Source organism: Botryllus schlosseri, chromosome 2, assembly GCF_051294905.1.
Source record: "Botryllus schlosseri isolate E-star chromosome 2, Bs_hap1, whole genome shotgun sequence".
NCBI classification, from domain to species: Eukaryota; Metazoa; Chordata; class Ascidiacea; order Stolidobranchia; family Styelidae; genus Botryllus; species Botryllus schlosseri.
Window position 1 is genome coordinate 40,497,409 of NC_137237.1, and position 24,458 is coordinate 40,521,866.

Here is a 24,458-nt window from a genome sequence, read left to right on the forward strand (position 1 = left end):
ACGACAAATTGAAAAATCCGAGCGCACTCGGAGCATTTTGTAATGCGGACTCACCTTAACACAATCAATATGTAAGATGATTGTATTACGGGCGCTTGATTAGTTCGTGAGTCGTATGTACATTCGCTGGACACGGCGCAATCTTCGAAAGCCAGAAATCGATCCAATCTAATCTACAGAACCTGAACAAACCATCATTGGCCAGCTGATAATACCGTCTGTTTAGATCGGTTCTTGCGTAATGTGAAAAATCGAATCACGATGCAGGCCAAAACTCACATATTATTTCTCAAAATTATCTAGCAAGCTCGGCTCCTAGGAAGCCTGCTTATCAGGTACGACAAATTGAAAAATCCGAGGGCACCAGGAGCATTTTGTAATGCGGACTCGCCTTAAGACAATCAATATGTAAGGTGATTGTATTACGGGCGCTTAAGTAGTTCGTGAGTCGTATGTACATTCGCTGGACACGGCGCAATCTTCGGAAGCCAGCAATCGAACCAATCTCATCTACAGACCCTGAACAAACTATCGTTGGCCAGCTGATAATACCGTCTGTTTAGTTCCGTTCCTGCGTAATGTAAAATATAGAATCACGATGCAGGCCAAAACTCACAGATTATTTCTCAAAATTATCTAGCAAGCTCGGCTACTAGGAAGCCTGCTTATCAGATACGACTAATTGAAAAATCCGAGCGCACTCGGAGCATTTTGTAATGCGGACTCACCTTAAGACAATCAATATGTAAGGTGATTGTATTACGGGCGCTTGATTAGTTCTTGAGTCGTATGTCCTTTTACTGGACACGACGCAATCTTCGGAAGCCAGCAATCGAACCAATCTTATCTACAGACCGTGAACAAACCATCATTGGCCAGCTGATAATACCGTCTGTTTATATCGGTTCTTGCGTAATGTGAAATATCGAATCACGATGCAGGCCAAAACTCACATATTATTTCTCAAAATTATCTAGCAAGCTCGGCTCCTAGGAAGCCTGCTTATCAGGTACGACAAATTGAAAAATCCGAGGGCACAAGGAGCATTTTGTAATGCGGACTCGCCTTAAGACAATCAATATGTAAGGTGATTGTATTACGGGCGCTTAAGTAGTTCGTGAGTCGTATGTACATTCGCTGGACACGGCGCAATCTTCGAAAGCCAGCAATCGAACCAATCTTATCTACAGAACCTGAACAAACCATCATTGGCCAGCTGAAAACACCGTATTTTAGGTCGGTTCTTGCGTAATGTTAAAAATCGAATTACGTTGCAGGCCAAAACTCACATATTATTTCTCAAAATTATCTAGCAAGCTCGGCTACTAGGAAGCCTGCTTATCAGATACGACTAATTGAAAAATCCGAGCGCACTCGGAGCATTTTGTAATGCGGACTCACCTTAACACAATCAATATGTAAGGTGATTGTATTACGGGCGCTTGATTAGTACTTGAGTCGTATGTCCTTTTACTGGACACGGCGCAATCTTCGGAAGCCAGCAATCGAACCAATCTTATCTAGAGTCCGTGAACAAACCATCATTGGCCAGCTGATAATACCGTCTGTTTAGGTCCGTTCCTGCGTAATGTGAAATATCGAATCACGATGCAGGCCAAAACTCACATATTATTTCTCAAAATTATCTAGCAAGCTCGGCTACTAGGAAGCCTGCTTATCAAATACGACTAATTGAAAAATCCGAGCGCACTCGGAGCATTTTGTAATGCGGACTCACCTTAACACAATCAATATGTAGGATGATTGTATTACGGGCGCTTAAGTAGTTCGTGAGTCGTATGTCCTTTTACTGGACACGGCGCAATCTTCGGAAGCTAGCAATCGAACCAATCTTATCTACAGACCCTGAACAAACCATCATTGGCCAGCTGATAATACCGTCTGTTTAGATCGGTTCTTGCGTAATGTGAAAAATCGAATCACGATGCAGGCCAAAACTCACATTTTATTTCTCAAAATTATCTAGCAAGCTCGGAAACTAGGAAGCCTGCTTATCAGATACGACTAATTGAAAAATCCGAGCGCACTCGAAGCATTTTGTAATGCGGACTCACCTTAACACAATCAATATGTAAGATGATTGTATTACGGGCGCTTAAGTAGTTTGTGAGTCGTATGTACATTCGCTGGACACGGCGCAATCTTCGGAAGCCAGCAATCGAACCAATCTTATCTACAGACCCTGAACAAACTATCATTGGCCAGCTGATAATACCGTCTGTTTAGGTCCGTTCCTGCGTAATGTGAAATATCGAATCACGATGCAGGCCAAAACTCACATATAATTTCTCAAAATTATCTAGCATGCTCGGCTCCTAGGAAGCCTGCTTATCAGGTACGACAAATTGAAAAATCCGAGCGCACCAGGAGCATTTTGTAATGCGAACTCACCTTAACACAATCAATATGTAAGGTGATTGTATTACGGGCGCTTAAGTAGTTCGTGAGTCGTATGTACACTCGCTGGACACGGCGCAATCTTCTAAAGCCAGCAATCGATCCAATCTTATCTACAGACCCTGAACAAACTATCATTGGCCAGCTGATAATACCGTCTGTTTAGGTCCGTTCTTGCGTAATGTGAAAAATCTAATCACGATGCAGGCCAAAACTCACATATTATTTCTCAATATTATCTAGCAAGCTCGGCTACTAGGAAGCCTGCTTCTCAGATACGACTAATTGAAAAATCCGAGCGCACTCGGAGCATTTTGTAATGCGGACTCACCTTAACACAATCAATATGTAAGGTGATTGTATTACGGGCGCTTGATTAGTACTTGAGTCGTATGTCCTTTTACTGGACACGGCGCAATCTTCGGAAGCCAGCAATCGAACCAATCTTATCTAGAGTCCGTGAACAAACCTTCATTGGCCCGCTGATAATACCGTCTGTTTAGGTCCGTTCCTGCGTAATGTGAAATATCGAATCACGATGCAGGCCAAAACTCACATATTATTTCTCAAAATTATCTAGCATGCTCGGCTCCTAGGAAGCCTGCTTATCAGGTACGACAAATTGAAAAATCCGAGCGCACCAGGAGCATTTTGTATTGCGGACTCACCTTAACACAATCAATATGTAAGGTGATTGTATTACGGGCACTTGAGTAGTTCGTGAGTCGTATGTCCTTTTACTGGACACGGCGCAATCTTCGAAAGCCAGCAATCGAACCAATCTTATCTACAGACCCTGAACAAACTATCATTGGCCAGCTGATAATACCGTCTGTTTCGGTCCGTTCCTGCGTAATGTGAAATATCGAATCACGATGCAGGCCAAAACTCACATTTTATTTCTCAAAATTATCTAGCAAGCTCGGCTACTAGGAAGCCTGTTTATCAGATACGACTAATTGAAAAATCCGAGCGCACTCGGAGCATTTTGTAATGCGGACTCACCTTAACACAATCAATATGTAAGATGATTGTATTACGGGCGCTTAAGTAGTTTGTGAGTCGTATGTACATTTGCTGGACACGGCGCAATCTTCGGAAGCCAGCAATCGAACCAATCTTATCTACAGACCCTGAACAAACTATCATTGGCCAGCTGATAATACCGTCTGTTTAGATCGGTTCTTGCGTAATGTGAAAAATCGAATCACGATGCAGGCCAAAACTCACATATTATTTCTCAAAATTATCTAGCAAGCTCGGCTCCTAGGAAGCCTGCTTATCAGGTACGACAAATTGAAAAATCCGAGCGCACTCGGAGCATTTTGTAATGCGGACTCACCTTAAGACAATCAATATGTAAGGTGATTGTATTACGGGCGCTTAAGTAGTTCGTGAGTCGTATGTACATTCGCTGGACACGGCGCAATCTTCGGTAGCCAGCAATCGAACCAATCTTATCTACAGACCCTGAACAAACCATCATTGGCCAGCTGATAATACCGTCTGTTTCGGTCCGTTCCTGCGTAATGTGAAATATCGAATCACGATGCAGGCCAAAACTCACATATTATTTCTCAAAATTATCTAGCATGCTCGGCTCCTAGGAAGCCTGCTTATCAGGTACGACAAATTGAAAAATCCGAGCGCACCAGGAGCATTTTGTATTGCGGACTCACCTTAACACAATCAATATGTAAGGTGATTGTATTACGGGCACTTGAGTAGTTCGTGAGTCGTATGTCCTTTTACTGGACACGGCGCAATCTTCGAAAGCCAGCAATCGAACCAATCTTATCTACAGACCCTGAACAAACTATCATTGGCCAGCTGATAATACCGTCTGTTTAGATCGGTTCTTGCGTAATGTGAAAAATCGAATCACGATGCAGGCCAAAACTCACATATTATTTCTCAAAATTATCTAGCAAGCTCGGCTCCTAGGAAGCCTGCTTATCAGGTATGACAAATTGAAAAATCCGAATGCACCAGGAGCATTTTGTAATGCGGACTCGCCTTAAGACAATCAATATGTAAGGTGATTGTATTACGGGCGCTTAAGTAGTTCGTGAGTCGTATGTACATTCGCTGGACACGGCGCAATCTTCGGTAGCCAGCAATCGAACCAATCTTATCTACAGACCCTGAACAAACTATCATTGGCCAGCTGATAATACCGTATGTTTAGTTCCGTTCCTGCGTAATGTGAAATATCGAATCACGATGCAGGCCAAAGCTCACAGATTATTTCTCAAAATTATCTAGCAAGCTCGGCTACTAGGAAGCCTGCTTATCAGATACGACTGATTGAAAAATCCGAGCGCACTCGGAGCATTTTGTAATGCGGACTCACCTTAACACAATCAATATGTAAGATGATTGTATTACGGGCGCTTAAGTAGTTTGTGAGTCGTATGTACATTCGCTGGACACGGCGCAATCTTCGAAAGCCAGCAATCGAACCAATCTTATCTACAGACCCTGAACAAACTATCATTGGCCAGCTGATAATACCGTCTGTTTCGGTCCGTTCCTGCGTAATGTGAAATATCGAATCACGATGCAGGCCAAAACTCACATTTTATTTCTCAAAATTATCTAGCAAGCTCGGCTACTAGGAAGCCTGTTTATCAGATACGACTAATTGAAAAATCCGAGCGCACTCGGAGCATTTTGTAATGCGGACTCACCTTAACACAATCAATATGTAAGATGATTGTATTACGGGCGCTTAAGTAGTTTGTGAGTCGTATGTACATTTGCTGGACACGGCGCAATCTTCGGAAGCCAGCAATCGAACCAATCTTATCTACAGACCCTGAACAAACCATCATTGGCCAGCTGATAATACCGTCTGTTTAGATCGGTTCTTGCGTAATGTGAAAAATCGAATCACGATGCAGGCCAAAACTCACATATAATTTCTCAAAATTATCTAGCATGCTCGGCTCCTAGGAAGCCTGCTTATCAGGTACGACAAAGTGAAAAATCCGAGCGCACCAGGAGCATTTTGTAATGCGAACTCACCTTAACACAATCAATATGTAAGGTGATTGTATTACGGGCGCTTAAGTAGTTCGTGAGTCGTATGTACACTCGCTGGACACGGCGCAATCTTCTAAAGCCAGCAATCGATCCAATCTTATCTACAGACCCTGAACAAACTATCATTGGCCAGCTGATAATACCGTCTGTTTAGGTCCGTTCTTGCGTAATGTGAAAAATCTAATCACGATGCAGGCCAAAACTCACATATTATTTCTCAATATTATCTAGCAAGCTCGGCTACTAGGAAGCCTGCTTCTCAGATACGACTAATTGAAAAATCCGAGCGCACTCGGAGCATTTTGTAATGCGGACTCACCTTAACACAATCAATATGTAAGGTGATTGTATTACGGGCGCTTGATTAGTACTTGAGTCGTATGTCCTTTTACTGGACACGGCGCAATCTTCGGAAGCCAGCAATCGAACCAATCTTATCTAGAGTCCGTGAACAAACCTTCATTGGCCCGCTGATAATACCGTCTGTTTAGGTCCGTTCCTGCGTAATGTGAAATATCGAATCACGATGCAGGCCAAAACTCACATATTATTTCTCAAAATTATCTAGCATGCTCGGCTCCTAGGAAGCCTGCTTATCAGGTACGACAAATTGAAAAATCCGAGCGCACCAGGAGCATTTTGTATTGCGGACTCACCTTAACACAATCAATATGTAAGGTGATTGTATTACGGGCACTTGAGTAGTTCGTGAGTCGTATGTCCTTTTACTGGACACGGCGCAATCTTCGAAAGCCAGCAATCGAACCAATCTTATCTACAGACCCTGAACAAACTATCATTGGCCAGCTGATAATACCGTCTGTTTCGGTCCGTTCCTGCGTAATGTGAAATATCGAATCACGATGCAGGCCAAAACTCACATTTTATTTCTCAAAATTATCTATCAAGCTCGGCTACTAGGAAGCCTGTTTATCAGATACGACTAATTGAAAAATCCGAGCGCACTCGGAGCATTTTGTAATGCGGACTCACCTTAACACAATCAATATGTAAGATGATTGTATTACGGGCGCTTAAGTAGTTTGTGAGTCGTATGTACATTTGCTGGACACGGCGCAATCTTCGGAAGCCAGCAATCGAACCAATCTTATCTACAGACCCTGAACAAACTATCATTGGCCAGCTGATAATACCGTCTTTTTCGGTCCGTTCCTGCGTAATGTGAAATATCGAATCACGATGCAGGCCAAAACTCACATATAATTTCTCAAAATTATCTAGCATGCTCGGCTCCTAGGAAGCCTGCTTATCAGGTACGACAAATTGAAAAATCCGAGCGCACTCGGAGCATTTTGTAATGCGGACTCACCTTAACACAATCAATATGTAAGATGATTGTATTACGGGCGCTTGATTAGTTCGTGAGTCGTATGTACATTCGCTGGACACGGCGCAATCTTCGAAAGCCAGAAATCGATCCAATCTAATCTACAGAACCTGAACAAACCATCATTGGCCAGCTGATAATACCGTCTGTTTAGATCGGTTCTTGCGTAATGTGAAAAATCGAATCACGATGCAGGCCAAAACTCACATATTATTTCTCAAAATTATCTAGCAAGCTCGGCTCCTAGGAAGCCTGCTTATCAGGTACGACAAATTGAAAAATCCGAATGCACCAGGAGCATTTTGTAATGCGGACTCGCCTTAAGACAATCAATATGTAAGGTGATTGTATTACGGGCGCTTAAGTAGTTCGTGAGTCGTATGTACATTCGCTGGACACGGCGCAATCTTCGGAAGCCAGCAATCGAACCAATCTTATCTACAGACCCTGAACAAACTATCATTGGCCAGCTGATAATACCGTCTGTTTAGTTCCGTTCCTGCGTAATGTGAAATATCGAATCACGATGCAGGCCAAAGCTCACAGATTATTTCTCAAAATTATCTAGCAAGCTCGGCTACTAGGAAGCCTGCTTATCAGATACGACTGATTGAAAAATCCGAGCGCACTCGGAGCATTTTGTAATGCGGACTCACCTTAACACAATCAATATGTAAGATGATTGTATTACGGGCGCTTAAGTAGTTTGTGAGTCGTATGTACATTCGCTGGACACGGCGCAATCTTCGAAAGCCAGCAATCGAACCAATCTTATCTACAGACCCTGAACAAACTATCATTGGCCAGCTGATAATACCGTCTGTTTCGGTCCGTTCCTGCGTAATGTGAAATATCGAATCACGATGCAGGCCAAAACTCACATTTTATTTCTCAAAATTATCTAGCAAGCTCGGCTACTAGGAAGCCTGCTTATCAGATACGACTGATTGAAAAATCCGAGCGCACTCGGAGCATTTTGTAATGCGGACTCACCTTAACACAATCAATATGTAAGATGATTGTATTACGGGCGCTTAAGTAGTTTGTGAGTCGTATGTACATTTGCTGGACACGGCGCAATCTTCGGAAGCCAGCAATCGAACCAATCTTATCTACAGACCCTGAACAAACCATCATTGGCCAGCTGATAATACCGTCTGTTTAGATCGGTTCTTGCGTAATGTGAAAAATCGAATCACGATGCAGGCCAAAACTCACATATTATATCTCAAAATTATCTAGCAAGCTCGGCTCCTAGGAAGCCTGCTTATCAGGTACGACAAATTGAAAAATCAGAATGCACCAGGAGCATTTTGTAATGCGGACTCGCCTTAAGACAATCAATATGTAAGGTGATTGTATTACGGGCGCTTAAGTAGTTCGTGAGTCGTATGTACATTCGCTAGACACGGCGCAATCTTCGGAAGCCAGCAATCGAACCAATCTTATCTACAGACCCTGAACAAACTATCATTGGCCAGCTGATAATACCGTCTGTTTAGTTCCGTTCCTGCGTAATGTGAAATATCGAATCACGATGCAGGCCAAAACTCACAGATTATTTCTCAAAATTATCTAGCAAGCTCGGCTACTAGGAAGCCTGCTTATCAGATACGACTGATTGAAAAATCCGAGCGCACTCGGAGCATTTTGTAATGCGGACTCACCTTAACACAATCAATATGTAAGGTGATTGTATTACAGGCGCTTGATTAGTACTTGAGTCGTATGTCCTTTTACTGGACACGGCGCAATCTTCGGAAGCCAGCAATCGAACCAATCTTATCTAGAGTCCGTGAACAAACCTTCATTGGCCCGCGGATAATACTGTCTGTTTAGGTCCGTTCCTGCGTAATGTGAAATATCGAATCACGATGCAGGCCATAACTCACATATTATTTCTCAAAATTATCTAGCAAGCTCGGCTACTAGGAAGCCTGCTTATCAAATACGACTAATTGAAAAATCCGAGCGCACTCGGAGCATTTTGTAATGCGGACTCACCTTAACACAATCAATATGTAGGATGATTGCATTACGGGCGCTTAAGTAGTTCGTGAGTCGTATGTACATTCGCTGGACACGGCGCAATCTTCGAAAGCCAGCAATCGAACCAATCTTATCTACAGACCCTGAACAAACTATCATTGGCCAGCTGATAATACCGTCTGTTTCGGTCCGTTCCTGCGTAATGTGAAATATCGAATCACGATGAAGGCCAAAACTCACATTTTATTTCTCAAAATTATCTAGCAAGCTCGGCTACTAGGAAGCCTGTTTATCAGATACGACTAATTGAAAAATCCGAGCGCACTCGGAGCATTTTGTAATGCGGACTCACCTTAACACAATCAATATGTAAGATGATTGTATTACGGGCGCTTAAGTAGTTTGTGAGTCGTATGTACATTTGCTGGACACGGCGCAATCTTCGGAAGCCAGCAATCGAACCAATCTTATCTACAGACCCTGAACAAACTATCATTGGCCAGCTGATAATACCGTCTGTTTCGGTCCGTTCCTGCGTAATGTGAAATATCGAATCACGATGCAGGCCAAAACTCACATATAATTTCTCAAAATTATCTAGCATGCTCGGCTCCTAGGAAGCCTGCTTATCAGGTACGACAAATTGAAAAATCCGAGCGCACTCGGAGCATTTTGTAATGCGGACTCACCTTAAGACAATCAATATGTAAGGTGATTGTATTACGGGCACTTGATTAGTTCTTGAGTCGTATGTCCTTTTACTGGACACGACGCAATCTTCGGAAGCCAGCAATCGAACCAATCTTATCTACAGACCGTGAACAAACTATCATTGGCCAGCTGATAATACCGTCTGTTTAGTTCCGTTCCTGCGTAATGTGAAATATCGAATCACGATGCAGGCCAAAACTCACATATTATTTCTCAAAATTATCTAGCAAGCTCGGCTACTAGGAAGCCTGCTTTTCAGATACGACTAATTGAAAAATCCGAGCGCACTCGGAGCATTTTGTAATGCGGACTCACCTTAAGACAATCAATATGTAAGGTGATTGTATTACGGGCACTTGATTAGTTCTTGAGTCGTATGTCCTTTTACTGGACACGACGCAATCTTCGGAAGCCAGCAATCGAACCAATCTTATCTACAGACCGTGAACAAACCATCATTGGCCAGCTGATAATACCGTCTGTTTAGATCGGTTCTTGCGTAATGTGAAATATCGAATCACGATGCTTGCCAAAACTCACATATTATTTCTCAAAATTATCTAGCAAGCTCGGCTCCAGGAAGCCTGCTTATCAGGTACGACAAATTGAAAAATCCGAGGGCACCAGGAGCATTTTGTAATGCGGACTCGCCTTAAGACAATCAATATGTAAGGTGATTGTATTACGGGCGCTTAAGTAGTTCGTGAGTCGTATGTACATTCGCTGGACACGGCGCAATCTTCGAAAGCCAGCAATCGAACCAAATTTATCTACAGAACCTGAACAAACCATCATTGGCCAGCTGAAAACACCGTATTTTAAGTCGGTTCTTGCGTAATGTTAAAAATCGAATCACGTTGCAGGCCAAAACTCACATAATATTTCTCAAAATTATCTAGCAAGCTCGGCTACTAGGAAGCCTGTTTATCAGATACGACAAATTGAAAAATCCGAGCGCACTCGGAGCATTTTGTAATGCGGACTCACCTTAACACAATCAATATGTAAGATGATTGTATTACGGGCGCTTGATTAGTTCGTGAGTCGTATGTACATTCGCTGGACACGGCGCAATCTTCGAAAGCCAGAAATCGATCCAATCTAATCTACAGAACCTGAACAAACCATCATTGGCCAGCTGATAATACCGTCTGTTTAGATCGGTTCTTGCGTAATGTGAAATATCGAATCACGATGCAGGCCAAAACTCACATATTATGTCTCAAAATTATCTAGCAAGCTCAGCCACTAGGAAGCCTGCTTATCAGATACGAATAATTGAAAAATCCGAGCGCACTCGGAGCATTTTGTAATGCGGACTCACCTTAACACAATCAATATGTAAGATGATTGTATTACGGGCGCTTAAGTAGTTCGTGAGTCGTATGTACATTCGCTGGACACGGCGCAATCGTCGGAAGCCAGCAATCGAACCAATCTTATCTACAGACCCTGAACAAACTATCATTGGCCAGCTGATAATACCGTCTGTTTAGTTCCGTTCCTGCGTAATGTGAAATATCGAATCACGATGCAGGCCAAAACTCACATATTATTTCTCAAAATTATCTAGCAAGCTCGGCTACTAGGAAGCCTGCTTTTCAGATACGACTAATTGAAAAATCCGAGCGCACTCGGAGCATTTTGTAATGCGGACTCACCTTAAGACAATCAATATGTAAGGTGATTGTATTACGGGCACTTGATTAGTTCTTGAGTCGTATGTCCTTTTACTGGACACGACGCAATCTTCGGAAGCCAGCAATCGAACCAATCTTATCTACAGACCGTGAACAAACCATCATTGGCCAGCTGATAATACCGTCTGTTTAGATCGGTTCTTGCGTAATGTGAAATATCGAATCACGATGCAGGCCAAAACTCACATATTATTTCTCAAAATTATCTAGCAAGCTCGGCTCCAGGAAGCCTGCTTATCAGGTACGACAAATTGAAAAATCCGAGGGCACCAGGAGCATTTTGTAATGCGGACTCGCCTTAAGACAATCAATATGTAAGGTGATTGTATTACGGGCGCTTAAGTAGTTCGTGAGTCGTATGTACATTCGCTGGACACGGCGCAATCTTCGAAAGCCAGCAATCGAACCAAACTTATCTACAGAACCTGAACAAACCATCATTGGCCAGCTGAAAACACCGTATTTTAAGTCGGTTCTTGCGTAATGTTAAAAATCGAATCACGTTGCAGGCCAAAACTCACATATTATTTCTCAAAATTATCTAGCAAGCTCGGCTACTAGGAAGCCTGCTTATCAGATACGAATAATTGAAAAATCCGAGCGCACTCGGAGCATTTTGTAATGCGGACTCACCTTAACACAATCAATATGTAAGGTGATTGTATTACGGGCGCTTGATTAGTACTTGAGTCGTATGTCCTTTTACTGGACACGGCGCAATCTTCGGAAGCCAGCAATCGAACCAATCTTATCTAGAGTCCGTGAACAAACCATCATTGGCCAGCTGATAATACCGTCTGTTTAGGTCCGTTCCTGCGTAATGTGAAATATCGAATCACGATGCAGGCCAAAACTCACATATTATTTCTCAAAATTATCTAGCAAGCTCGGCTACTAGGAAGCCTGCTTATCAAATACGACTAATTGAAAAATCCGAGCGCACTCGGAGCATTTTGTAATGCGGACTCACCTTAACACAATCAATATGTAGGATGATTGCATTACGGGCGCTTAAGTAGTTCGTGAGTCGTATGTCCTTTTACTGGACACGGCGCAATCTTCGGAAGCCAGCAATCGAACCAATCTTATCTAGAGTCCGTGAACAAACCTTCATTGGCCCGCGGATAATACTGTCTGTTTAGGTCCGTTCCTGCGTAATGTGAAATATCGAATCACGATGCAGGCCATAACTCACATATTATTTCTCAAAATTATCTAGCAAGCTCGGCTACTAGGAAGCCTGCTTATCAAATACGACTAATTGAAAAATCCGAGCGCACTCGGAGCATTTTGTAATGCGGACTCACCTTAACACAATCAATATGTAGGATGATTGCATTACGGGCGCTTAAGTAGTTCGTGAGTCGTATGTACATTCGCTGGACACGGCGCAATCTTCGAAAGCCAGCAATCGAACCAATCTTATCTACAGACCCTGAACAAACTATCATTGGCCAGCTGATAATACCGTCTGTTTCGGTCCGTTCCTGCGTAATGTGAAATATCGAATCACGATGAAGGCCAAAACTCACATTTTATTTCTCAAAATTATCTAGCAAGCTCGGCTACTAGGAAGCCTGTTTATCAGATACGACTAATTGAAAAATCCGAGCGCACTCGGAGCATTTTGTAATGCGGACTCACCTTAACACAATCAATATGTAAGATGATTGTATTACGGGCGCTTAAGTAGTTTGTGAGTCGTATGTACATTTGCTGGACACGGCGCAATCTTCGGAAGCCAGCAATCGAACCAATCTTATCTACAGACCCTGAACAAACTATCATTGGCCAGCTGATAATACCGTCTGTTTCGGTCCGTTCCTGCGTAATGTGAAATATCGAATCACGATGCAGGCCAAAACTCACATATAATTTCTCAAAATTATCTAGCATGCTCGGCTCCTAGGAAGCCTGCTTATCAGGTACGACAAATTGAAAAATCCGAGCGCACTCGGAGCATTTTGTAATGCGGACTCACCTTAAGACAATCAATATGTAAGGTGATTGTATTACGGGCACTTGATTAGTTCTTGAGTCGTATGTCCTTTTACTGGACACGACGCAATCTTCGGAAGCCAGCAATCGAACCAATCTTATCTACAGACCGTGAACAAACTATCATTGGCCAGCTGATAATACCGTCTGTTTAGTTCCGTTCCTGCGTAATGTGAAATATCGAATCACGATGCAGGCCAAAACTCACATATTATTTCTCAAAATTATCTAGCAAGCTCGGCTACTAGGAAGCCTGCTTTTCAGATACGACTAATTGAAAAATCCGAGCGCACTCGGAGCATTTTGTAATGCGGACTCACCTTAAGACAATCAATATGTAAGGTGATTGTATTACGGGCACTTGATTAGTTCTTGAGTCGTATGTCCTTTTACTGGACACGACGCAATCTTCGGAAGCCAGCAATCGAACCAATCTTATCTACAGACCGTGAACAAACCATCATTGGCCAGCTGATAATACCGTCTGTTTAGATCGGTTCTTGCGTAATGTGAAATATCGAATCACGATGCTTGCCAAAACTCACATATTATTTCTCAAAATTATCTAGCAAGCTCGGCTCCAGGAAGCCTGCTTATCAGGTACGACAAATTGTAAAATCCGAGGGCACCAGGAGCATTTTGTAATGCGGACTCGCCTTAAGACAATCAATATGTAAGGTGATTGTATTACGGGCGCTTAAGTAGTTCGTGAGTCGTATGTACATTCGCTGGACACGGCGCAATCTTCGGAAGCCAGCAATCGAACCAATCTTATCTACAGACCCTGAACAAACTATCATTGGCCAGCTGATAATACCGTCTGTTTCGGTCCGTTCCTGCGTAATGTGAAATATCGAATCACGATGAAGGCCAAAACTCACATTTTATTTCTCAAAATTATCTAGCAAGCTCGGCTACTAGGAAGCCTGTTTATCAGATACGACTAATTGAAAAATCCGAGCGCACTCGGAGCATTTTGTAATGCGGACTCACCTTAACACAATCAATATGTAAGATGATTGTATTACGGGCGCTTAAGTAGTTTGTGAGTCGTATGTACATTTGCTGGACACGGCGCAATCTTCGGAAGCCAGCAATCGAACCAATCTTATCTACAGACCCTGAACAAACTATCATTGGCCAGCTGATAATACCGTCTGTTTCGGTCCGTTCCTGCGTAATGTGAAATATCGAATCACGATGCAGGCCAAAACTCACATATAATTTCTCAAAATTATCTAGCATGCTCGGCTCCTAGGAAGCCTGCTTATCAGGTACGACAAATTGAAAAATCCGAGCGCACTCGGAGCATTTTGTAATGCGGACTCACCTTAAGACAATCAATATGTAAGGTGATTGTATTACGGGCACTTGATTAGTTCTTGAGTCGTATGTCCTTTTACTGGACACGACGCAATCTTCGGAAGCCAGCAATCGAACCAATCTTATCTACAGACCGTGAACAAACTATCATTGGCCAGCTGATAATACCGTCTGTTTAGTTCCGTTCCTGCGTAATGTGAAATATCGAATCACGATGCAGGCCAAAACTCACATATTATTTCTCAAAATTATCTAGCAAGCTCGGCTACTAGGAAGCCTGCTTTTCAGATACGACTAATTGAAAAATCCGAGCGCACTCGGAGCATTTTGTAATGCGGACTCACCTTAAGACAATCAATATGTAAGGTGATTGTATTACGGGCACTTGATTAGTTCTTGAGTCGTATGTCCTTTTACTGGACACGACGCAATCTTCGGAAGCCAGCAATCGAACCAATCTTATCTACAGACCGTGAACAAACCATCATTGGCCAGCTGATAATACCGTCTGTTTAGATCGGTTCTTGCGTAATGTGAAATATCGAATCACGATGCTTGCCAAAACTCACATATTATTTCTCAAAATTATCTAGCAAGCTCGGCTCCAGGAAGCCTGCTTATCAGGTACGACAAATTGTAAAATCCGAGGGCACCAGGAGCATTTTGTAATGCGGACTCGCCTTAAGACAATCAATATGTAAGGTGATTGTATTACGGGCGCTTAAGTAGTTCGTGAGTCGTATGTACATTCGCTGGACACGGCGCAATCTTCGAAAGCCAGCAATCGAACCAAATTTATCTACAGAACCTGAACAAACCATCATTGGCCAGCTGAAAACACCGTATTTTAAGTCGGTTCTTGCGTAATGTTAAAAATCGAATCACGTTGCAGGCCAAAACTCACATAATATTTCTCAAAATTATCTAGCAAGCTCGGCTACTAGGAAGCCTGTTTATCAGATACGACAAATTGAAAAATCCGAGCGCACTCGGAGCATTTTGTAATGCGGACTCACCTTAACACAATCAATATGTAAGATGATTGTATTACGGGCGCTTGATTAGTTCGTGAGTCGTATGTACATTCGCTGGACACGGCGCAATCTTCGAAAGCCAGAAATCGATCCAATCTAATCTACAGAACCTGAACAAACCATCATTGGCCAGCTGATAATACCGTCTGTTTAGATCGGTTCTTGCGTAATGTGAAATATCGAATCACGATGCAGGCCAAAACTCACATATTATGTCTCAAAATTATCTAGCAAGCTCAGCCACTAGGAAGCCTGCTTATCAGATACGAATAATTGAAAAATCCGAGCGCACTCGGAGCATTTTGTAATGCGGACTCACCTTAACACAATCAATATGTAAGATGATTGTATTACGGGCGCTTAAGTAGTTCGTGAGTCGTATGTACATTCGCTGGACACGGCGCAATCGTCGGAAGCCAGCAATCGAACCAATCTTATCTACAGACCCTGAACAAACTATCATTGGCCAGCTGATAATACCGTCTGTTTAGTTCCGTTCCTGCGTAATGTGAAATATCGAATCACGATGCAGGCCAAAACTCACATATTATTTCTCAAAATTATCTAGCAAGCTCGGCTACTAGGAAGCCTGCTTTTCAGATACGACTAATTGAAAAATCCGAGCGCACTCGGAGCATTTTGTAATGCGGACTCACCTTAAGACAATCAATATGTAAGGTGATTGTATTACGGGCACTTGATTAGTTCTTGAGTCGTATGTCCTTTTACTGGACACGACGCAATCTTCGGAAGCCAGCAATCGAACCAATCTTATCTACAGACCGTGAACAAACCATCATTGGCCAGCTGATAATACCGTCTGTTTAGATCGGTTCTTGCGTAATGTGAAATATCGAATCACGATGCAGGCCAAAACTCACATATTATTTCTCAAAATTATCTAGCAAGCTCGGCTCCAGGAAGCCTGCTTATCAGGTACGACAAATTGAAAAATCCGAGGGCACCAGGAGCATTTTGTAATGCGGACTCGCCTTAAGACAATCAATATGTAAGGTGATTGTATTACGGGCGCTTAAGTAGTTCGTGAGTCGTATGTACATTCGCTGGACACGGCGCAATCTTCGAAAGCCAGCAATCGAACCAAACTTATCTACAGAACCTGAACAAACCATCATTGGCCAGCTGAAAACACCGTATTTTAAGTCGGTTCTTGCGTAATGTTAAAAATCGAATCACGTTGCAGGCCAAAACTCACATATTATTTCTCAAAATTATCTAGCAAGCTCGGCTACTAGGAAGCCTGCTTATCAGATACGAATAATTGAAAAATCCGAGCGCACTCGGAGCATTTTGTAATGCGGACTCACCTTAACACAATCAATATGTAAGGTGATTGTATTACGGGCGCTTGATTAGTACTTGAGTCGTATGTCCTTTTACTGGACACGGCGCAATCTTCGGAAGCCAGCAATCGAACCAATCTTATCTAGAGTCCGTGAACAAACCATCATTGGCCAGCTGATAATACCGTCTGTTTAGGTCCGTTCCTGCGTAATGTGAAATATCGAATCACGATGCAGGCCAAAACTCACATATTATTTCTCAAAATTATCTAGCAAGCTCGGCTACTAGGAAGCCTGCTTATCAAATACGACTAATTGAAAAATCCGAGCGCACTCGGAGCATTTTGTAATGCGGACTCACCTTAACACAATCAATATGTAGGATGATTGTATTACGGGCGCTTAAGTAGTTCATGAGTCGTATGTACATTCGCTGGACACGGCGCAATCTTCGGAAGCCAGCAATCGAACAAATCTTATCTACAGACCCGGAACAAACTATCATTGGCCAGCTGATAATACCGTCTGTTTAGGTCCGTTCCTGCGTAATGTGAAATATCGAATCACGATGCAGGCCAAAAGTCACATATTATTTCTCAAAATTATCTAGCATGCTCGGCTCCTAGGAAGCCTGCTTATCAGGTACGACAAATTGAAAAATCCGAGCGCACCAGGAGCATTTTGTAATGTGGACTCACCTTAACACAATCAATATGTAAGGTGTTGTATTACGGGCGCTTAAGTAGTTCGTGAGTCGTATGTCCTTTTACTGGACACGGCGCAATCTTCGTAAGCTAGCAATCGAACCAATCTTATCTACAGACCCTGAACAAACCATCATTGGCCAGCTGATAATACCGTCTGTTTAGATCGGTTCTTGCGTAATGTGAAAAATCGAATCACGATGCAGGCCAAAACTCACATTTTATTTCTCAAAATTATCTAGCAAGCTCGGCTACTAGGAAGCCTGCTTATCAGATACGACTAATTGAAAAATCCGAGCGCACTCGGAGCATTTTGTAATGCGGACTCACCTTAACACAATCAATATGTAAGATGATTGTATTACGGGCGCTTAAGTAGTTTGTGAGTCGTATGTACATTTGCTGGACACGGCGCAATCTTCGAAAGCCAGAAATCGATCCAATCTTATCTACAGACCCTGAACAAACTATCATTGGCCAGCAGATAATACCGTCTGTTTCGGTCCGTTCCTGCGTAATGTGAAATATCGAATCACGATGCAGGCCAAAACTCACATATAATTTCTCAAAATTATCTAGCATGCTCGGCTCCTAGGAAGCCTGCTTATCAGGTACGACAAATTGAAAAATCCGAGCGCACTCGGAGCATTTTGTAATGCGGACTCACCTTAACACAATCAATATGTAAGATGATTGTATTACGGGCGCTTGATTAGTTCGTGAGTCGTATGTACATTCGCTGGACACGGCGCAATCTTCGAAAGCCAGAAATCGATCCAATCTAATCTACAGAACCTGAACAAACCATCATTGGCCAGCTGATAATACCGTTTGTTTAGATCGGTTCTTGCGTAATGTGAAAAATCGAATCACGATGCAGGCCAAAACTCACATATTATTTCTCAAAATTATCTAGCAAGCTCGGCCACTAGGAAGCCTGCTTATCAGATACGAATAATTGAAAAATCCGAGCGCACTCGGAGCATTTTGTAATGCGGACTCACCTTAACACAATCAATATGTAAGATGATTGTATTACGGGCGCTTAAGTAGTTCGTGAGTCGTATGTACATTCGCTGGACACGGCGCAATCTTCGGAAGCCAGCAATCGAACCAATCTTATCTACAGACCCTGAACAAACTATCATTGGCCAGCTGATAATACCGTCTGTTTAGTTCCGTTCCTGCGTAATGTGAAATATCGAATCACGATGCAGGCCAAAACTCACAGATTATTTCTCAAAATTATCTAGCAAGCTCGGCTACTAGGAAGCCTGCTTATCAGATACGACTAATTGAAAAATCCGAGCGCACTCGGAGCATTTTGTAATGCGGACTCACCTTAAGACAATCAATATGTAAGATGATTGTATTACGGGCGCTTGATTAGTTCTTGAGTCGTATGTCCTTTTACTGGACACGGCGTAATCTTCGGAAGCCAGCAATCGAACCAATCTTATCTACAGACCGTGAACAAACCATCATTGGCCAGCTGATAATACCGTCTGTTTAGATCGGTTCTTGCGTAATGTGAAATATCGAATCACGATGCAGGCCAAAACTCACATATTATTTCTCAAAATTATCTAGCAAGCTCGGCTCCTAGGAAGCCTGCTTATCAGGTACGACAAATTGAAAAATCCGAGGGCACCAGGAGCATTTTGTAATGCGGACTCGCCTTAAGACAATCAATATGTAAGGTGATTGTATTACGGGCGCTTAAGTAGTTCGTGAGTCGTATGTACATTTGCTGGACACGGCGCAATCTTCGGAAGCCAGCAATCGAACCAATCTTATCTACAGACCCTGAACAAACTATCATTGGCCAGCTGATAATACCGTCTGTTTCGGTCCGTTCCTGCGTAATGTGAAATATCGAATCACGATGCAGGCCAAAACTCACATATAATTTCTCAAAATTATCTAGCATGCTCGGCTCCTAGGAAGCCTGCTTATCAGATACGACTAATTGAAAAATCCGAGCGCACTCGGAGCATTTTGTAATGCGGACTCACCTTAAGACAATCAATATGTAAGATGATTGTATTACGGGCGCTTGATTAGTACTTGAGTCGTATGTCCTTTTACTGGACACGGCGCAATCTTAGGAAGCCAGCAATCGAACCAATCTTATCTACAGACCCTGAACAAACCATCATTGGCCAGCTGATAACACCGTCTGTTTAGATCGGTTCTTGCGTAATGTGAAAAATCGAATCACGATGCAGGCCAAAACTCACATTTTATTTCTCAAAATTATCTAGCAAGCTCGGCTACTAGGAAGCCTGTTTATCAGATACGACTAATTGAAAAATCCGAGCGCACTCGGAGCATTTTGTAATGCGGACTCACCTTAAGACAATCAATATGTAAGATGATTGTATTACGGGCGCTTGATTAGTTCTTGAGTCGTATGTCCTTTTACTGGACACGGCGCAATCTTCGGAAGCCAGCAATCGAACCAATCTTATCTACAGACCGTGAACAAACCATCATTGGCCAGCTGATAATACCGTCTGTTTAGATCGGTTCTTGCGTAATGTGAAATATCGAATCACGATGCAGGCCAAAACTCACATATTATTTCTCAAAATTATCTAGCAAGCTCGGCTCCTAGGAAGCCTGCTTATCAGGTACGACAAATTGAAAAATCCGAGGGCACCAGGAGCATTTTGTAATGCGGACTCGCCTTAAGACAATCAATATGTAAGGTGATTGTATTACGGGCGCTTAAGTAGTTCGTGAGTCGTATGTACATTTGCTGGACACGGCGCAATCTTCGGAAGCCAGCAATCGAACCAATCTTATCTACAGACCCTGAACAAACTATCATTGGCCAGCTGATAATACCGTCTGTTTCGGTCCGTTCCTGCGTAATGTGAAATATCGAATCACGATGCAGGCCAAAACTCACATATAATTTCTCAAAATTATCTAGCATGCTCGGCTCCTAGGAAGCCTGCTTATCAGATACGACTAATTGAAAAATCCGAGCGCACTCGGAGCATTTTGTAATGCGGACTCACCTTAAGACAATCAATATGTAAGATGATTGTATTACGGGCGCTTGATTAGTACTTGAGTCGTATGTCCTTTTACTGGACACGGCGCAATCTTAGGAAGCCAGCAATCGAACCAATCTTATCTACAGACCCTGAACAAACCATCATTGGCCAGCTGATAACACCGTCTGTTTAGATCGGTTCTTGCGTAATGTGAAAAATCGAATCACGATGCAGGCCAAAACTCACATTTTATTTCTCAAAATTATCTAGCAAGCTCGGCTACTAGGAAGCCTGTTTATCAGATACGACTAATTGAAAAATCCGAGCGCACTCGGAGCATTTTGTAATGCGGACTCACCTTAACACAATCAATATGTGAGATGATGGTATCACGGGCGCTTAAGTAGTTTGTGAGTCGTATGTACATTTGCTGGACACGGCGCAATCTTCGGAAGCCAGCAATCGAACCAATCTTATCTACAGACCCTGAACAAACTATCATTGGCCAGCTGATAATACCGTCTGTTTCGGTCCGTTCCTGCGTAATGTGAAATATCGAATCACGATGCAGGCCAAAACTCACATATAATTTCTCAAAATTATCTAGCATGCTCGGCTCCTAGGAAGCCTGCTTATCAGGTACGACAAATTGAAAAATCCGAGCGCACTCGGAGCATTTTGTAATGCGGACTCACCTTAACACAATCAATATGTAAGATGATTGTATTACGGGCGCTTGATTAGTTCGTGAGTCGTATGTACATTCGCTGGACACGGCGCAATCTTCGAAAGCCAGAAATCGATCCAATCTAATCTACAGAACCTGAACAAACCATCATTGGCCAGCTGATAATACCGTCTGTTTAGATCGGTTCTTGCGTAATGTGAAAAATCGAATCACGATGCAGGCCAAAACTCACATATTATTTCTCAAAATTATCTAGCAAGCTCGGCTCCTAGGAAGCCTGCTTATCAGGTACGACAAATTGAAAAATCCGAGGGCACCAGGAGCATTTTGTAATGCGGACTCGCCTTAAGACAATCAATATGTAAGGTGATTGTATTACGGGCGCTTAAGTAGTTCGTGAGTCGTATGTACATTCGCTGGACACGGCGCAATCTTCGGAAGCCAGCAATCGAACCAATCTTATCTACAGACCCTGAACAAACTATCATTGGCCAGCTGATAATACCGTCTGTTTAGTTCCGTTCCTGCGTAATGTGAAATATCGAATCACGATGCAGGCCAAAACTCACAGATTATTTCTCAAAATTATCTAGCAAGCTCGGCTACTAGGAAGCCTGCTTATCAGATACGACTAATTGAAAAATCCGAGCGCACTCGGAGCATTTTGTAATGCGGACTCACCTTAAGACAATCAATATGTAAGATGATTGTATTACGGGCGCTTGATTAGTTCTTGAGTCGTATGTCCTTTTACTGGACACGGCGCAATCTTCGGAAGCCAGCAATCGAACCAATCTTATCTACAGACCGTGAACAAACCATCATTGGCCAGCTGATAATACCGTCTGTTTAGATCGGTTCTTGCGTAATGTGAAATATCGAATCACGATGCAGGCCAAAACTCACATATTATTTCTCAAAATTATCTAGCAAGCTCGGCTCCTAGGAAGCCTGCTTATCAGGTACGACAAATTGAAAAATCCGAGGGCACCAGGAGCATTTTGTAATGCGGACTCGTCTTAAGACAATCAATATGTAAGGTGATTGTATTACGGGCGCTTAAGTAGTTCGTGAGTCGTATGTACATTCGCTGGACACGGCGCAATCTTCGAAAGCCAGCAATCGAACCAATCTTATCTACAGAACCTGAACAAACCAACATTGGCCAGCTGAAAACACCGTATTTTAGGTCGGTTCTTGCGTAATGTTGAAAATCGAATCACGTTGCAGGCCAAAACTCACATATTATTTCTCAAAATTATCTAGCAAGCTCGGCTACTAGGAAGCCTGCATATCAGATACGACTAATTGAAAAATCCGAGCGCAATCGGAGCATTTTGTAATGCGGACTCACCTTAACACAATCAATATGTAAGGTGATTGTATTACGGGCGCTTGATTAGTACTTGAGTCGTATGTCCTTTTACTGGACACGGCGCAATCTTCGGAAGCCAGCAATCGAACCAATTTTATCTAGAGTCCGTGAACAAACCTTCATTGGCCAGCTGATAATACCGTCTGTTTAGGTCCGTTCCTGCGTAATGTGAAATATCGAATCACGATGCAGGCCATAACTCACATATTATTTCTCAAAATTATCTAGCAAGCTCGGCTACTAGGAAGCCTGCTTATCAAATACGACTAATTGAAAAATCCGAGCGCAATCGGAGCATTTTGTAATGCGGACTCACCTTAACACAATCAATATGTAAGATGATGGTATCACGGGCGCTTAAGTAGTTTGTGAGTCGTATGTACATTTGCTGGACACGGCGCAATCTTCGGAAGCCAGCAATCGAACCAATCTTATCTACAGACCCTGAACAAACTATCATTGGCCAGCTGATAATACCGTCTGTTTCGGTCCGTTCCTGCGTAATGTGAAATATCGAATCACGATGCAGGCCAAAACTCACATATAATTTCTCAAAATTATCTAGCATGCTCGGCTCCTAGGAAGCCTGCTTATCAGGTACGACAAATTGAAAAATCCGAGCGCACTCGGAGCATTTTGTAATGCGGACTCACCTTAACACAATCAATATGTAAGATGATTGTATTACGGGCGCTTGATTAGTTCGTGAGTCGTATGTACATTCGCTGGACACGGCGCAATCTTCGAAAGCCAGAAATCGATCCAATCTAATCTACAGAACCTGAACAAACCATCATTGGCCAGCTGATAATACCGTCTGTTTAGATCGGTTCTTGCGTAATGTGAAAAATCGAATCACGATGCAGGCCAAAACTCACATATTATTTCTCAAAATTATCTAGCAAGCTCGGCTCCTAGGAAGCCTGCTTATCAGGTACGACAAATTGAAAAATCCGAGGGCACCAGGAGCATTTTGTAATGCGGACTCGCCTTAAGACAATCAATATGTAAGGTGATTGTATTACGGGCGCTTAAGTAGTTCGTGAGTCGTATGTACATTCGCTGGACACGGCGCAATCTTCGGAAGCCAGCAATCGAACCAATCTTATCTACAGACCCTGAACAAACTATCATTGGCCAGCTGATAATACCGTCTGTTTAGTTCCGTTCCTGCGTAATGTGAAATATCGAATCACGATGCAGGCCAAAACTCACAGATTATTTCTCAAAATTATCTAGCAAGCTCGGCTACTAGGAAGCCTGCTTATCAGATACGACTAATTGAAAAATCCGAGCGCACTCGGAGCATTTTGTAATGCGGACTCACCTTAAGACAATCAATATGTAAGATGATTGTATTACGGGCGCTTGATTAGTTCTTGAGTCGTATGTCCTTTTACTGGACACGGCGCAATCTTCGGAAGCCAGCAATCGAACCAATCTTATCTACAGACCGTGAACAAACCATCATTGGCCAGCTGATAATACCGTCTGTTTAGATCGGTTCTTGCGTAATGTGAAATATCGAATCGCGATGCAGGCCAAAACTCACATATTATTTCTCAAAATTATCTAGCAAGCTCGGCTCCTAGGAAGCCTGCTTATCAGGTACGACAAATTGAAAAATCCGAGGGCACCAGGAGCATTTTGTAATGCGGACTCGTCTTAAGACAATCAATATGTAAGGTGATTGTATTACGGGCGCTTAAGTAGTTCGTGAGTCGTATGTACATTCGCTGGACACGGCGCAATCTTCGAAAGCCAGCAATCGAACCAATCTTATCTACAGAACCTGAACAAACCATCATTGGCCAGC